At 37.3% G+C, this 17,242-nt stretch overlaps 2 long non-coding RNA genes across 8 annotated transcripts in view; one reads left to right on the forward strand and one right to left on the reverse strand.

Annotated features, from left to right (window-relative positions):
* LOC148363041 (uncharacterized) overlaps positions 1 to 17,242 on the reverse strand; it is a 62,935-nt gene that overhangs the window by 25,968 nt on the left and 19,725 nt on the right. For 3 of the 6 annotated variants that reach the window (XR_015850946.1, XR_015850945.1, XR_015850944.1), the window contains exon 1: positions 620 to 1,029. This is a non-coding gene — a long non-coding RNA (uncharacterized LOC148363041). Of the gene's footprint in view, positions 1 to 619; positions 1,030 to 10,653; positions 10,775 to 17,242 lie in introns of those variants that run through there. The other 3 variants (XR_015850948.1, XR_015850947.1, XR_015850949.1) reach the window with 2 other exon arrangements.
* LOC148363042 (uncharacterized) lies at positions 3,360 to 10,961 on the forward strand. Of its 2 annotated transcripts, none has more exons than XR_015850951.1 (2): positions 3,360 to 3,501; positions 10,632 to 10,961. It is a non-coding gene; the product is annotated as an uncharacterized LOC148363042 (long non-coding RNA). The 2 variants fall into 2 exon arrangements; XR_015850950.1 differs by having other exon boundaries at positions 10,666 to 10,961.

Below are 17,242 nucleotides of genomic sequence, written 5' to 3' on the forward strand. Positions count from 1 at the left end.
CCCGGTCGGCTTTAATCGCTCGAGAAAAGTTAAATGTACTATACTCCTTTGCCGATGCCGACCATCCCTGACGAGATGCCTTTACTTGTGGGAAATACTAGGAAAACTATTCAAAGCTGCAGCTTGGCCTAGTAAGCACACACACACACACACACACACACACACACACACACACACACACACACACACGCACACACGCACACACATAAAAAGGTGCACAAAGTGGACACAACATTCAAGGAAGTCAAGAAAATGCCTAAAAAATAAATTCACTATTCTCAACATTTCCGATCCCGCATTGCTTTTTGGCCCCTTTTGTTCGCACACTTGGCACCCGTCCCAGAAAAGCGGTCCGGCAGCTCGGCTCAGCCCAAATGCCACTCGGCTGCTTGCATGTTGGGAGTATAACAGAACAGAGCCGAGCCAGAGGACAGGTTGAGCGCAGGAGGAAGACAACGATGAAAGAGAGGGGGACCGGCTGGATCTTCTCAACATTGGCTTCCCTCTTGGCTTTGCGGTGTTATATACCCCCTGTTCCAGCTAACAATCCAGTCCTGATGCGATTCCTCATAAAAACAGCCAGATTCACCCCGTGAATAAAATATTTAAAAATGCATACTTTGAGGAGATGCATCCAAAAGCGCGGGAATCGAGGAAAAAAAACGCGTGCGCCCGGGAAGAACTAAATTAGACGAAACAGGCCTCACGGAGGAGCAACTTGTTGCCAGCTTTTTGCAAAAGCTGCAAGTTGGAGGTAGAGGGTTAAAATCCAAACGAGTGGCAAGCGGAGGGGAAAAAAAAAACTCAGTCGGTGGAAGGGCGGGAGGGCGACAGCGGCGGGGAGGCCCGGACTGTAGAAATAGCAGCAGACTGCCCCTGACTCCCCCAACCTCTCTTTCTCTCCCTCCTTTACTCCCCCATTTCAAGTCTCCCACTTGTATGAGGCTGTAAGCAGAAAGAGAGGCGCGAGAGAAACAGACTGCATAAGAAGCGGCAGCCACCGAGAGAGAGCCCGAGAGAAAGAGAGGGAGAAAAGAGGTAGGAGGAGGAGACTGGTGATGCAACAGGAGGCGTAACCAGGGAGAGGAAGGAGAGCGCTAGGCAATAAGAGAGCTAAACAGGGAGAGGTGTAACACGCCTACTCAAGTTGCGCAGACGCAGTAGGAACATAAGCCGCCATAGTGACATCCGGTACAATAGGGATGAGTTGTTCGAGAGTGAGACGGCTCTATGAGCCGGCTCTTGGAAGTGAAAGTATTTTACGGACTGTAAGGCACCCAAAAAACCCATATTGGCCATTAACGTGAACATGCGCTTTATGATCCGGTGAACCTTATATGCGGAAAAAATTGGAAATGCGGTTATTGATCAGTCCGTGCATATTCTCGCCGACAACATTTGTATATTAATGATGGCAACCGGAATTGAAAGGGATGACAAAAGCTCAGATTCCTAATCACCATGCCATTATGTACATGAATGGTTGTTCACGATTGAATAACATTGAACGCAACGTCAATCAAATCCAGATCACAAAAGGGTGAGCGCTGGGCCCTATCCAATAGACCACTAGGGATACAGCCGACAGAAGAAAATCAGGTCTCATCTTATTAACACTAATTTTAGGATGAACGAACCACTTCCTACAATGCTTTTGTCGTTACTCAGTTTAGAATCTCTCAAAATCTTGTGCGCTTCATAAAGACTTTGGGAGTCAACTGTACTACGGAGCAGTTAAACATCTGACTATATTCTCGCGGCCTGGCACAATAATAACATCAACAATTTGGTATCTTGACTAAGAATTGCCTCCCTGCTTGGCGCTCAGCATTAAGGGTTGGAATTGGGGGGTTTGGTCACCTAATGACCAAAATGGCTGCGGCTGCGCTACAGTTTAACTGTACGGGTCAGGTGTATCGACATTTCGTTCTGTGTGCATTCTTAGAAAGAATGACAATAAAAGTAAATTATATTCTATTCTTTTCTAAATAAGTGTGATTATGAGATACGACCTAATGCCTTTTCTTAAGTTGTCTGTGTCTCTAGTGGACTAGTGGATAGAATCAGACACACTCCCAGCTGCATTCTGTATTAGATTCCTGTTGCATCTACTATGCTATTGTTTCGAATTGAGATCAATGATGTATATCAGTGATTTACCAGCGCACAAATGCTCTTAACTTTTTAGATGAGTGCAACCCTAGCTCTTACAATAGTTTCTATTCCATACGTCTTTTGGTGCGGTGTGCCTCATATATGAAAAGAATATCACAAAAGATTGTTTTTTGGGGGGTGCGCTTTATAATCTGGTGCTATTTATAGTTCAGAAAGTACGGTAGTCAGATGATAGATACTGGTGTTTGTGCATAACAATTTGCCTCTGTTGATCCTATTTTCATTACTCTTTTAATTTTCGAAGAAGGGCTCTGATCTTGGTGAAACCTTGCATCTGGTGAAGGAAAATTATCTGGCCAACCAGGGGAAGACCACATGTTTTCCTGACCCATCAGCCTGCCCCCCCAGACTCTGATTCTTCTGCGCTTTGTTTTTCCGAATGCTGAGTTGATGAGAATGGAGTCAGGTGTCAGACTGCTACATCTACTATTCACCTCTGCGGGTTGTCTGACTACCTGAGACAGCCAGAAGTTGAAATACATGGGGATGACCAAAGTCTTGTGAAAAGTTATCGTGAAGGGCACGCATACATGCACCTACGCACACCGTTACACATGCACACAAATTTTTAAAAAGGAAAAAAATCTCATGATTTCTTTATTTTCCTCATGCTGAGAGTTTTGGGAGCTGACTCACTTTTTAGTGAGCTGCGCCGAAAGAGCCACTTCTAGAAAAAGAGACGGAATTCTCATCACTACGGTGCATCATCTCCTCATGTAAAAAAAGAGGAGGGGCGAGAATTGGTGACAAAGTGGACCTCTGAAAAACTCAGTAAAAAATATAAATCCCAAGAAAAAAAAATCAAATTACTTTATCACCAACCGCGCTTATGTTAGAGTGCACACACAAGGGAAAGATAAGCTTCCAGGAAGGTTTATTTCTGGAACGGCCTCCGTGTCCCCGGCTGGCCTCGTTGTGTCACTGCCGAGCGAGCTTTTGCACTCCTGGCACAGAGTCAAAGGACTGATAATCGCCTTTCTTTTCGATTATCGGCAGACAAAAACAGCCGCTCCGGTCTTGCCTCCAAAATAAAAGCGGATGTGACAAAATTGTACAAAATCACCCTCGAATATTCTTTACTGTTAGCCCACTGTGCCCCCCACCCGTCGGCTGTACTTGCCTCCTCCCGCCTCCTTTTGCTTCAAGCTCCCTGCCACCTCAGCCACCACTGTTTGGCTTTTTCCACTCTTGTGGCACATTACTGTAACACTATTGTGCGACTATTCCGTCTCCTTTTGGCTCTATTATAATACAAATAAAAATAATAGTGAAAAACAAAGCTCACATCGCAAGTGTGTGTTGTAAGGGAGAGGACATCCAGACAAGGTGGGGATTCTGAGCTTTTCTTTTCCTTTTCTTTTATAAAAGCGAGGGTTTCGTGTTGTGGTTTGTGTTTGGCGATGGCTGACGAGGAGATTCGGGATGAATTATGGGGCAATTTTGTTGTTTTACTCTGCATTGACGACTTTGCTCATTGATCAAACAAACTTTGGTTAACAGTGTGTGTGTGCAAATGCACTTAAGTCATTGCAAGGACGCAGAGTTGCTCGAGGGTTGCCGTGTCAGCATATTTAAGCTCTATACTATTTATAACACGTTCAAACAAAAACAAATAAAACTAACTTAGCCAATAACTTTTTGGAATGATGCTATGATCTTTCTGAAAGAGAACTTAATGTGAAGCAAAAGAAGATTGTGCCGAGTCACGGCGTACTTTTGTAGAACTTTTTGGCTCAAGACCCAAAATGCGTGAACTGGGTAACTCCTTGATTGCAAAGCTTGCCTATGTATAGAAAAATGTATTCATATATTTAAATTCTATTTTGTTATTACTGTTTTTGCACCATGTTGCTGCTAATGTCATTGCAGTTTTTCGTTGCACTTTTTTTCTGATGCACCAACAACTTAGGCTGGTCTACAAGCACTACCTTGGTGAATATTGACTGACTATTTTGATATTCTCTAATATTTTTTTGTCTTTCATTGCATGTTAATCCAAGAGCATCACATCTAATCTTGTTGTAATCAATGTACACCACCTCGTTATCAATTACAATTAAGACAATTTTAGTTCTATAAGTCAAGCTTATTGGATCCCTGAGTGAAACATTTTTTGGCTGACTCGACAGTTCTGCATGGTCCCCAAAATAATGTCGATATTAATAAGATCGATATTTTGCAATATCAGTACGGAAATTGATGTTTTCTTTTATAAGTATTTTTTTTTAGAAATACAATGATTGTACATGCACTACAGTTCAAAGGTTTGGAGTCACCCAGACAATAGTGTTTCCCATGAAAATTAACACTTTTTTATTAATCAAAAAAGTTGTAAAATGAATAGGAAGTATCGTATAGAACAGTGTTTTTCAGCCTTTTTTGAGCCAGGGCATGTTTTTTACATTTGCAGCACATCACTAACCAGAAATGTTATAAAATGAAACTGAACAGTATGTTTAATTACAATATAATTTATAATATGCCCAGTTTTTACAGCACGGACACTTGACAATGACATAATATTTGGAGAAAAAGATTCATAAATGCTTTATAAAATTTAAAATTTTAAGAAGAGACATTGGATAATTTCTCACGGCACACCTGATGTTCTCTCACGGCACACTAGTGTGTTGCGGCACAGTGGTTAAAAATCACTGGTATAGAAAGACATTGATATTTTAAGAACTAATTCTTTTTATTTAAAAAAATTAAACAAAATGAGAGAAAAATAGCATAAAAGACGATTGGGGGGGGTGCGCCTCATAATTCAGTGCGTTTTAATTATGAGTGCCTTATAAATGTGCCTGGGTTGTCCTATTTTAAAGTTGGTGGGACCAGGTGATAACCCAATCATGCATTGTTTGCGTTTGTCTTTGAGTCATATTAACTCAGCACAAGTTGACATGGAGGAGGTGGCGTTTCCGCGAGTGTTGCACGTGTCTAAACACAAGCTCTCTATTACAGCCCAGACATTTGAGGGCAGCCCCCCCACCGGGTCAGGGCACGGGGTCGTGACCCCCGGGTCAAAAGTGTTACAATGGGGAGTGCGAGCGTGCCCATTGAGCGCGCCGCCGCTGTTTGCTTTAAGAAGGTAAAGATTACAAACACATTAACTAATGCCGATTAGGAGGTGAATCCCGGCTGGGGGTCGGAGGTCCCCGGGGAGCATGTTGCATCTTATTAAAAGGCCCTGACCTTTGACCTCAGCAGCCAACAGACTGTGACTGGCCGCTTTTTGGGCGTTCTGCTTGACGAACTTGTACAATCAGTGAACCAAAGACGCACGTCTGAAGGTTTTCGCAAGTATGTGCATTAAATCGGAGTTGTAGATTGAAGACATACGCACGTAGCACCACTAGCGCATGATCAAAGTACAACAGTGACCAAGTTCAAGTTCGGACTCAACAGCAGGAAGTTCACAAAACAGATAAACAATAAATATTTAAAAAGCATACCTGTCAATTTATACGTTTCCCCGTATTTAAAAATATTACAATATTATAATAATATCCTAACAGGCTCAGAAACAGCTTCTTCTCACCACCCTAAACAAAAATATAAAACTGTAAAAAAACATATATTATTATTATTACTTTTTTCTTTCTCTTTTTGTTGTTGCTGCAAAACGAAACTGAAAGAAATATATACAGTAATATTTCACAAAATGTGAAAGTATATACCTAGTAAATCGTATTGGATTTTTTAAAATCGCTGCTGCGAGATTTTATTGCACTATTGTTACAATGCACTTATCTTTTTCATTCCATTATTATTCTAACTTAGGCCAGTTTTCTAGGCACTACGCTGTGATTTTTTTTTCTTTGCTAAATTTATCCTGATAGTCTTTTTTTCTCTTCAAAGTCTCTTCATGTTTAACCCTGGAATGCCGTGTCTAATCTCGTTGCATACAATGTTTCACAACGTTGATATTAATGACACTAATGACTACTCCAATTTTGATTTTTATACAGTTCTTGTGTACGGTGATTTAAATTGTGTGCACGGCATAAGAATTTTTGTCAAGGAAAAAAAAGTATTTGTTATTTCAAAACTCGTTTTTTTGTTAGGTCGATGTCGTCTTGCATATTTTGGTTCTAATCTGGATTCCCTCGGTCACTGGTACCAGAAAATGTCATCCTAGATAGCAAATATTGTTGTGGTACACAAGCAAAACAATTTTGCTAACATTTAATGTTTTCCTAAAATAAACACGTTTAAATTTTCGGTGTTTTTAACCTGTATTGTATTATATGTCTTGCTGTGTGTAAATCTGTGCCGCGTTTGTAAAGTTTATTATTGCAATAAGGGGAATTGCAACCATTACTAAGGGGAACAATTAGATAAAGTTGGCAGGTATGTTACAACAACAAAATCACATTTCCCCTAAATTATGAATATAAATGTTTAGTCTAGTATAAACAATTGTATTGATGTAACCAAGGAAAACGGTACTATCACTTTCATGTGGGGGAGCAAACCCCTACCCAAAAAATAGCCTGGAGGATAATGGGCACCACCAGGCTGTACTTGCCCAAGACACACCAAAGGGACTGGTGCCCCTACTACCCAGGTGGTTATTGGATCCATGTACCAAGAATCGATGTAATAGATCTGAAGTTTAAAGTCACATAAGAATGATTAAAAATAATATAAACACACTTCAGCTTTTTTAACTGTTTTTTTATAACATATAAATATAATAGTTTAGTTTAGTATAAGTAATTACACTAAGGCGATAGATCGGAAGTTCTGTTTTTTTTTTAATCTAATCCGTAATAGCATTAAAAAAACGATAGAACTATACTAGGCAATTTTAATCAGGAGTGGGCATAGTGAGTCATGGTCCAGATTGTGTGAAAACATTTGTCTCATCCAAATCAGAGGGGAAAAAATGATTGATCGATTTGATTTTTTTGTACATGCCGATACGGGGTCTCAATCTTGGCAATGCATGAGGAAAAAACAGATCGTATTTTTAAAAAATGTATGACTGAATAAATATTCATGCAGAAAATTTTATGTACATGTTATATTTCATTTAACATTTCTTTATTAATGGACCATCTCATCATATTGGTTTTGAAACACTCAGAATACATCTAAGTAACATAATATATCACTTTTTAATGACTACATTTGATAAAATGCATTGAAAAACTCTTCTTTTTTCCATGACAATTGATAAATATCTGGATAAAACCTGATAAGACTTGCAAATACAGAAAACGCACAATCAGAAAATATACAAAGTATTTCAAAAATTGATAACCTTTAAGATGTAAATATCACAGTAAATACACAATTACATCTATTGCAATTGAAAAGTATTATTGTTGAAGATCATAAGATTTAGTCTGAGGATTATGTAAACAATTTCACAAATGGTCAATATGCACACCATTTGAGACATAGTAGAGGGAAATGCATACATTTGTATAGTGTTTATTATTATTCAAATGATATTGTATTTTTTTAAACAACCTGTATATTAAAAATTACATTTACATATTTGAATGTACACAATGCAGTACAAAATGTTTTAGGAACGAAATATTTTGAGGAGGGCAATATTAAGGGACACCAGGCACAAGACCACACCAAAACAACAACATATTTTTATTTGAAGTACTTTTTAGGACATTTTTAATTAAACCTTTTATTCAGCGGACCACATTAAATACCCTGACCTGCACGCTGTAGTTTACCTACTCTGGTTTAAAGAGACGGTGAGTATTATTTATCGCCTTCTGGTGGTAAAAAAAACAACTTAATTTGAAAAAACAATATTGATTTAAATAATAAGCAAAAATATATGAGCTATCGTGTAAACCTGCTTTTTTAAAAATACTTTACTGTTGAGAAATTTGCATTTATTTGACATAAGATGATTCTCACCTAGAGGAAGCTGACTGGATTTGCTGACATCTTGCTGCCAAGGCTACCTTTTCTTTCTCTTTTTTTTCTTTTGAACATCATTAATTCTTTTCTCCAGAAAAAAAAGTACATAGTTAAAAAAAAAATATTCCACTGTATGATCATTTTTGGTCATTTAAAGTCTTATTTTTTCCTTTTTTTCCCTTTTCTTTCTAATATTTAATTATTTTTCTTTCTCTTATTTCTTTTTTTCCCTTCTATCTTCTTTTTTTCTCATTTTCCCCCATTTTTCTGGCTTTTTTTGCTTTTCAATTTTTCAAAATGTTCTACCTTTTTCCCCTCAAATTTTTCTTCTTTATTTTATTTCCCTTTTTCTCTTTTAGTTTTTTCATGTTTTCCTCACCTTTTCCCTTCTATTCAACTTTCTTTTATTTCCTTTTTCATTACCCTTTATTTTTTCGCTCTTCATGAAAGGCTAGGCAAAAAAGTGAGGGAAAATTATGTGTTTTGGTCACTTTGAGTCTCCATTGAGTCCTTATTCTTTCTTGTGCTTTGTAGCATTCATTTTCGGTTGCACAACTCCGTAAAGAAACATCAGTGATAAATTATGAAACCATGTACCTTTAAAAATACATTAAAATAAACTAGGAAGTCTGAGTGAGAAATTCATACGTCAAAAGTCAAACGTTAAATAAATGAATGTATTAAAATGTTTTCATGATCCGCAATCTGCTTCTTCTAACTCAAAACCATCAACATCATAATTAAATAGGACCCACATTTGAACTCAACTTGTTTTGTCACACAGCCTTGAGATTCTTTTAGCAGCCAAATTAACTTTAAATAAAAATAATTAAGTCTGAATACAATAACGTCAAGAAAAGCGACAAGGAAATCATGTATGATGAAATTCTTTCTGCCTCTTTTTTTTAGCCTATTTTTTTGGCTCAAGTCTTACAAGCAAGTCGAAAACTCTGAGCACATGCCCTCCACATCTTGAAATGGGCACCCACGCTATGATCGGCACAAAATGGCCGACACGAGAAAGGCGCAGGATCTGTACACTGCACAAAGTGAAATAGTAGCTTGTAATCTTTGATATATAACGACAAATTTCAAATCCCTTAACCATCGTATGCAGTGTCTGGAGAAACCTCGACCATGTCGATGACAAAAATATAAAAAATAACTCAGACAATTCATGAGAAAAGACTGACTTAAAAAAAAAATTCTGGATTATTTGGCTATATAATACACTATCCCTTTTCTAACTATAACTCAGTATTAATAATGAGATTAATAAAAAAACTTATACAGGATAATTTTACACAAAACTTTGAAGTGTGTTCATCTGTATTCTGGTTATAAAGTGAAAAAGAAAATGAATAAAGTGTGATACTTTAGGGGTTTGTTTTGCATTATTACTGTAAAAGCATTTAAAAGATTAATATATTTTACATTACACTGATAAAGGCATGACTTTTTAAAATGTAGATGAATAAAAAGTAGTTTAAAAATAGTCATAATTATATAAATAAACAAAAATAAATATAACAATTGAACTGTGCAATACATTCTACAGTTGTGTGTGTGTGTGTGTGTGTGTGTGTGTTTGAGTGTTTTTTTAGTTTGCCAGAATTAATACATAAGTCTTGTCCATAATGTTTTTTTTCTGCATGTGCATTTCAACATTAAAACCCAAAATAAAATATATAATATAAGCAATTGAATGGGCGAAGACCCACAAATATTTTTACACAGTTTAATTGTGGAAAAAAAGCCAAGCAGAAAACCCGTCATCTTAACTTTTTGCTGTGCCTCCATTGCAAGATTTTGTGAATATTAATCCACAATAATTATGGTTATGATATTGTTAAATGATTTTCCATACAGATGCACTTTCGCTTCGCTTCCAATGCCACATTTTGTGATTGACAAACCACATAATAAAGAGCCATCACTGCCCTAAACAAGCACACAAGACCATATATTTCTCTATATCGACTATGTATGGAATTGTCCTTATTGTCATTGATGTCAGCGACATTAAACATTGTATGCAAAAAGATTAGAAATAGAACTTCAAGATAATAAAGACTTTATAAAGAAAAAATATATAAAAGACTACCAGGGTAAAGTCCAGAAAAATATTTACACAAAGTGCATAGAGACTAGCCCAAGTTATAATAATAGTGTAATGTTTGTTAATGAAAACAGTGCATCATAAAAATAGTGCGATGAAACAAGTGCAATAACATATTAAGCAGCAATAAAAATGTAGAGGAAAATTTATATTCAATATTTTGTTCCTTTATTCTTATTTTGTTTCAATGTTGCTTCTTATGTCGTTGCACAATTTTCTGATATATATTCAAACTAGGGCCGCCAACAAGCACTCCAAATGCAAATATTACCCATATATTCCAATATTCTTTTTATCTTATTTTTATCTTTCAAATCTTCATTTCATGTTTATCCCAGTGCCAAGTCAAATCTATTTCAAAACAATGTAAACTACATTGTAATCAATGACCATTAAACAATTGTATATTATTGCATTTTGTTTCCCATTTTCGGTAAAGAATGAAGAACAACTCTACTCACTCCTTCTGGCAGGTTGCAGGAAAGCAAAGAAGAGAGAGCAGAGCAAGAGCTGGAATAGAGAGGGTGTGGGTTGACCTCCCAGACGAGGGATGTGCCCTCACTCCAACAACTGCAAGCAACTCTGAAACCAAAAAATATAATCTTACTAAAATTGCACTAAATTTACGCTGTGTTGTAAAATAATCACCCATCAATATGTAGTAATTTGTAAGACAGTGACTGGATTTATATTGTATTGGCTTGTGTGCCAAGATAGCAGTTTCAGACATTATTGTTGCAATATATTATAAAATTCAAGATTTTTTTTTGTTTTGGGATTTTATAATTGTATATAGATTTTCATTTTCAAATGTATTGTCAAGACAAAATATTGTTTACTGCTCTTAGCATAGTGATTGGGAATTATAAACAACGGGTCGCCAACCTTTTTTAAGTTCAGAGCTACTATTTTGTTACTGATTAGCGTTAAGTGCTACCAGTTTGAGATGCATTTCTGAAATATTGTCTTATGTTATTACTGCGTTGTTACTATGTTATTACCAGTTTGTAATTATTAGAAGTTGGGTTAAACAAGGCTAAATCAACCACTAGAGTTCCTGCCTATTGACAGGGCACTGAATGATTTACATATTGAAATTATACGGTTATTTTAAAAGTATTTTGAAAGGCTCGATCTTGTACAACAAACAAACAAACCGATTAGGTCAATGATTTATCAAGCCAGTTAGAAGTCAAATTTCCTTACTTGTGAGCAATTTACAGAACCGGTCCAAGGACTATTTCACTGTTCTGAGGGGTCTATCTGGTGCCCACGTGCACCAACTTGGAGACCACTGTAGTAAACCAATGTTAATTACAACAATCAACATATTGTTGGTATTTTACATGGGTAATTAGGGTTTAATGACAGTTCCAGTTTGCATGTAAGGCTCAATAGTTACCAGTTCTTTTCCATTCCTCAAAATGGATCAAGATGTTTTTGCTTGATGAGATAATAGAAAGGCATTCATACTCGCTTGAATGGTAGAAAATCACCAACAATGCACATAATTGACCTATTTTAGGCATAGTCGGTGATCCCTGCACGGAAAATTATTTTTTGAATTAAAATGTAGTTCAAGCACATCCATTTGTTGAAACAAATTGTCTGGCCACATTTTCCAGCAGTGTGATATTACCGTAGGATGGGGATTGTTTACACAAACTAAGATTATTATTTTTTTATTTCCAGGGTCTCCTTAGACTGACATATTAAAAAATTGTCATTTGAAATTATTTGTATAAACAATGAAACATATATAATAATAATTTTGGTCCTTTAAAATAAATTCCATATTGATTTCATTTATTTTAGGGTGTTTCATATGCCGGAAGACATAATTACCAGAATCATTTTGTGCAATTAAAATTATGTATATTTTGTTGTTGAAAGTTGTTTTTACTGCTTTTATTTCAGACAGGGTTACAATCAAATCAAGAAGAAAACAAGATGATTGAAATGAGAACAGGATAAAAAGAGCTGACATCCTCTTAACTTTCACTTTTTACACAAATGAGAAGTGTTTAATTGTATATTGAGTATTACAGTTTTTCTTCTAAAGACAATTACCAATTTTGTGTTATTGAAGAACAATAACTGCTGCATAAATATTTTTGGGGAAAATTGGAGGAGAAAATTTTGCTTTAAAAAAAAAGTTCAGAAGCGACATGAAGATGGACCTATTTTTTTTCAAATGAGTGCCATATTTGTCTCGTGGTAAAAATGATTCACTATGTAGTTATCAATGACAAAAATCAAAGCCGTATAATTTTTATATAAATATATTATATATAATTCTCGGTCTGTACATGAGTAATTCCAGTAATATGCTTCCTCCTTATTTAAATACATACAGTAGCTTTGGAAAAACAAATATATATAAATACATATAATTAAATAGATGAATAAATGAATTAATATCCAAATTCTTCAACTGTGCATATATTTTCCACGAGTAATTTTAGCAAAACACACACAAATGTTTCCCCTTTGTTCGAAGGCATATAATGTAAATTTCTGCAATCTATAAGTGTGTATTTTAAGAAACTGATATTACCCAGAAATGTATTTATATGGCACTCAAAATAATCGGTTTTGCATAAAAAAATGCTGCATAACACCAGGTCAAATATAACACAAATTAAAGTTAGGTAAATTGTACAAGTCAGAAAAAAACTAGAAAATAAATTGATATAACATAAAAACCATGAAAAAAATAATGGGTAGACAAAATGTACTCCGATCTTTGTAATGTGCACCCAGGCGCCATCATTATTTTATTTATTAAACAAAACAACTTGGCCTCGGGGGTTTAAACTGTGCAGGCTGCAGACAAGGGAAGCTGATGCTGACATGGCACTTTTGAGGCAAACGCCCTTTCCCTCCACGGCGCCTCACTCGTCTGTTTACACCGTGAACTTGAACGACGCCCATATTAGGGAGGCAGACGGGTGCTGTGCCTCCTTAATGAAGTCGTAAAATCCTAGCAGAGGGTACAATGCGGATTTTTTGAATATATCAAATGAATATTGTGCAGTTTAACCAAACGATAGAATATATTCACATTAAAAAAAAAAAAAAAAATGACCAACAAAATAAAAAAAGACTTCAAGTAATTCTGGTTGCTTAAAAAGGGACAGTTTGTATTGTTTAGCAACTCAAACTGGTAGAAAAAAGAGCTTCATACATTAAAAATAAACATTGATTTAAATAATAAACAAAACGCATGTGTTATACATAATCATGCATTTAAAAAATTACTCGTAGGTTGGGAAATTTGCATTTAATTGACATAATATCAGCCATACCATCGCTGACAAACATTTTGCTGCTATAGGTACTCAAAAAAACAAAACATTGCAAAACGCTGGGCAAAAAAAAATAGAAAACAAAATCACAACCTTTGAGTCTCCATAGTTTGTATTCTTCCTTGTGTTTTGAGTACTCATTTTGGTTGCACTACACAAAAGAGCAACATCGCGTGGTCAAATATTACACAGTGTCCATTTAAAAAAATAATATCTGAAGGAAAGGTTGAGACAGTGTTTAATAATGTGTATGCATATAAAAATACACTTTAAGAGTCTTTGTCTGTGGTGTAAAGTGCTTGGGGTCAACTCACACTTGCAGGGCGTTATCGCCATCTATTGTTAAGTAGTGTAATTAAACCCAAGTTTTTTTTTTTTTTTTTTTTCAAATTTTCTTAGACAAGGCCAAAATGGATCCGGGACCAGTTGAGAAACAAAGCTCTAATATACATGAACACCAAAGAGCAAATACTTTTTTACAGCCGCAAGTATTTGTTTTACAAATAAAAAGTACCGTATAAAGGTTATTAATTTTATTTTTTTTTTTACAGATAACTACAGTACTGTTGAATAATCATAAGTGGGAAGACAGTTTAGTCAATTGGAATGCAGAACACAATACATGATGCAAATCTGTGAAGTAGCATAATTGAGTAAGTAAACTGGGTTTTAATGAGGGATTACTGTAATGTTCAGCCTTTTTACCCACATTCCCGGAAATTAACCGGTGTGTTTTAAGTGCTATAACAAAATAGCAAAAGCTCTTTTGACAACAATCAAACTGCTCTGTAGTTTTGGGAGATAGGGGTGCTAAATGGTGTTTGGGTGTGTGTTATAGTAGGGTTCCTAAAGCTTAAGGCAAGTATACTTCAATTCTTAAGACTTTTTGATGCTTTTCGAAACTTAAGTAGACAAAAAAAAAAAAACAATTGAAATACACAAAACTAAAAAACACACAAATATTTCAGGCAGCGCGGCGGCGCAGTGGTTAGCGCTTGTGCAGCACAGTTCATGTCATGGGAACCTGTCGTGGGTTCAAATCCAGCTCCAGACTTCCTGTGTGGAGTTTGTATGTTCTCCCCGTGCTTGCGTGGGTTTCCTCCGGGCACTCCGGTGTGAATGAGCGAATGAGTTGTCTGTCCCTGTGTGCCCTGCGATTGGCTGGCAACCAGTTCAGGGTGTCCCCTGCCCACTGCCCGGAGATGGCTGGGATGGGCTCCAGCCCCCCCGCGACCCTACTGAGGATAAGCGGTGTAGCTAATGAGATGAGATGAGACACAAATATTTCTTGTACGCATACAATACCTAGTGCCTAGTACACATTACCTGGCACAGCTTTTAGCCTAGGCAAAAAACGTTCGTCAGACAGACACTGCTCATTAAATTTACACTTTCCCGTGGTCCAAAGTAAAAGTATCTGTGCAAAGTTGCGAAGTGTAATGTGGGTAGACCGAAGACATGCGTTCACTTTCAAAGGCCTCCTTTTTGCGGTCTCACGATGTTACCAGTAAATCGGTGAATTACTAAAAAAGATATTTGATTTGAATTTTACTAAATCTTTTGAGTTCAAACAAATAAAAATCGTATTAATGTGTTCATATCTTTAAGACTTTTGAAAATTGGATTTAGGACATTTAAGGCCTTATTTTTAGAATAATGAATTCAATACCTTCTAAGACTTTTCAAGGATCTGCGGGAACCCAGTATAAACTGGCACACAACCAATCTCTAATGCCCTTAAATATCAAGCCTCTGGGACATATTGGCGCGGGACACGAAAGCATATTTATATTTCACCGAGGTGAGCGAGTGCACCCTGGGACACAAGCAGGGTGGGAGGGGGCTGGACACACTCAGGAAGCACACGTGTAAAATAAGAAGTAGGAGGAGAAAAAAAAAGCATCCCTTTTTTTTAATCAACGCTGGCTGTCTCACTGGCTGCTTCTTTCCCTCACTCAGCACACTGCTGTTGACGGGGGACGGTAAAGGGGGGGGACTGTTGGGGGTGGGGTCCGACTACTGGAGAAAGCGAGCGAGAGAGTGATTTTTTTTTTGCAGCGGGGTGAAAGGCTGGCGGTCATGTGTGCAGGGCTCATGACAAAAGGCCCTTTTATGTGCAGCGTATGCAGATAGAGGAGGCTCCTTTGTGCACAGATGGAGATCCCATGGCTGGGTCTACCCGAGGCCGCCACGGAGGATCGAGGGCGGAGGGGGTTTAGGTTTGCATGGCGCAGGGGTGTTGAGTGCCATCACTGTGTCTGGCGGGGGGAGGGGCAGACTGAGTCGCTCCGCTGCCAGGCTCGCCAAAGGGAGGCGGAGGAGGGGAAAGGAGGCGGAGCTACAAAAAAATAGCTTGGCGCTCACAAACGCCACCGGTTGGTTAACGGGAATTGCAGGTGGGGCAAAGTCAAATGTTATTTGATGGTCAGTGGAACTTGAGAGTCACAAATTTGCTGTTTTAATACATGGAAAAAGATAAATGATTAAAATCACTAATCGAAAAATACTCTCTGAAATAATACTCAATTATAACATCTGGGCAGAGTATTTGTCAGAACTGCTAAGACAAGGGTTCATACACATTTTTCTAGGCCCAATTCAAGCACTTATTAAGGACTTTCTTAGACAATTTTCAAATTCCTGCAGTACAGTTAAAAGAAGAAGTTTTAAAATCAGTTTTTATTTTAATCCAGGGTCTCCTTCCCCCTCTGCATGCACCCACTAGTTTCAGTGCACGCTGCAGCTCAGGTCACGTCACACCGAAGCTAAAGCAAATGTCATTTTTTTTCTTAAGGTGTACATTTATACATATGTACAATTGTAATGTTTTTATCTGGGATAGGAAGGGTTTAGAACACAGTAGCTGATTTCCATAGGTTTCCATTTCCCGCCATATGGCAATTTCACCTTGCGATCTCCCCATCAGAACGGATTAATGTAATATCTGTGTCTGCTGTATATAATTCAAATTCCAATAGGGCATGGAGTAGTGGCTAGCATTGATCTATTGCAACTGCCGTGACCTCCCCGTTTGGAGTTTGCATGTTCTCACCATGCTTGCGTGATTTTCCTTAAGGCACTCCAGTTTCCTCCCACATTTCAAAAACATGCATGTCAGGTTAATTGGCCCAAATTGTCCCTCGGTGTGAATGAGCGAGTGAGTTGTCTGCCCTGCGACTGGCTGGCAACCAGTTTAGGGTGTTCCCGACCCACTGCCTGGAGATAGCTGTGATGGGCTCCAGCACCCCCACAACCCTAGAGAGGATTATCTGCGCAGAAAATGGATGGATACGGCATGGAGTAAAGGTAATGTGTTAGGAACTGTATTTACAGGTGGGGCCAATAGGTTGGAAATCTATGAATTGGGTTTTGCAAAGTGCATTATAAAACGTAAGCAAATGACAAATGTGGTTTCAATCAGTCAAGCCAAAAGCAGATTTATTAAGTTTTGTGAGAGTTGAGATTACAAACAGAGTTATCCAGTTTCAATTTTGTGCAGCTAAATGCAGTGAGTTTAAAAAAATATATATATAATAATATTTACAAAATAAAACGAACATTTCTGGATAAGAAAACCCACAGGAGTAAATTAGGCTAATATGTTTTGAATAGTTTTACTTGCACAGGTAAAATCTTAAAACACACACACACACACACACACACACACACACACACACACACACACACACACACACACGCGCGCAATCCAGCCACATATTAAAAATCAATACAATCTCATGTT

Source organism: Urocampus carinirostris, chromosome 7 (assembly GCF_059441175.1).
Source record: "Urocampus carinirostris isolate Australia breed hairy pipefish chromosome 7, RoL_Ucar_1.0, whole genome shotgun sequence".
NCBI lineage: Eukaryota > Metazoa > Chordata > Actinopteri > Syngnathiformes > Syngnathidae > Urocampus > Urocampus carinirostris.